The 558-nt window shown below is 46.6% G+C and overlaps 1 pseudogene; it reads right to left on the minus strand.

The window, feature by feature from the left end:
* Positions 1-32: 32 nt before the first annotated feature.
* On the minus strand, positions 33-546 carry LOC101564186 (annotated as a pseudogene).
* Positions 547-558: the final 12 nt, after the last annotated feature.

Here is a 558-nt window from a genome sequence, read left to right on the forward strand (position 1 = left end):
TTTTTTTTTTAAATGTAACTTTTCTCCCGCCTTTATTCTGGAGAGGAGGAATCCTCCTTCTCACCCTCCTCATCTTCATTATTGAAGGAGCAGGGGGTCTCGCCTGGGACTCAGAGCAGTGGGATTCCCCACTGCTGCATGCTGGCTGTTTGGGTCAAGGAGCTGCCTGGTTGCTAAGGCCACTTCAGTGTCCAAGCTTAACCCTTGGTTTACAATGGACTGGGGAAAGGTGGCACCAGAACTCAAGTCCAAATTGGATGCTGACAGGACAGAGTTCAGAAGCAGTCCCTGATTTAACCAAAAACGTCTTGTGGAGATACCTGTTGTATAACATTCTAGAGCCTTTGGCATGAGTTATTTAGCGAGTTTCAAATCCTCCAGAGACCATTCACCTGACTCCAGGCCAAAGGACATCCTCATGCGCTTCAGCACTCCTATGTCATCATGGATCTCAAAGGTGCCGGCAAAATTAAAAAGATACTCAAACTTGTAGCTGGAGATGCTGCAGTCTACGACTGTCTTCCTGCTTGTGTTGATGATTATAAAGGGCAGATGAAT

This window comes from Octodon degus, unplaced genomic scaffold, assembly GCF_000260255.1.
Source record: "Octodon degus isolate 3935 unplaced genomic scaffold, OctDeg1.0 scaffold00314, whole genome shotgun sequence".
NCBI classification, from domain to species: domain Eukaryota; kingdom Metazoa; phylum Chordata; class Mammalia; order Rodentia; family Octodontidae; genus Octodon; species Octodon degus.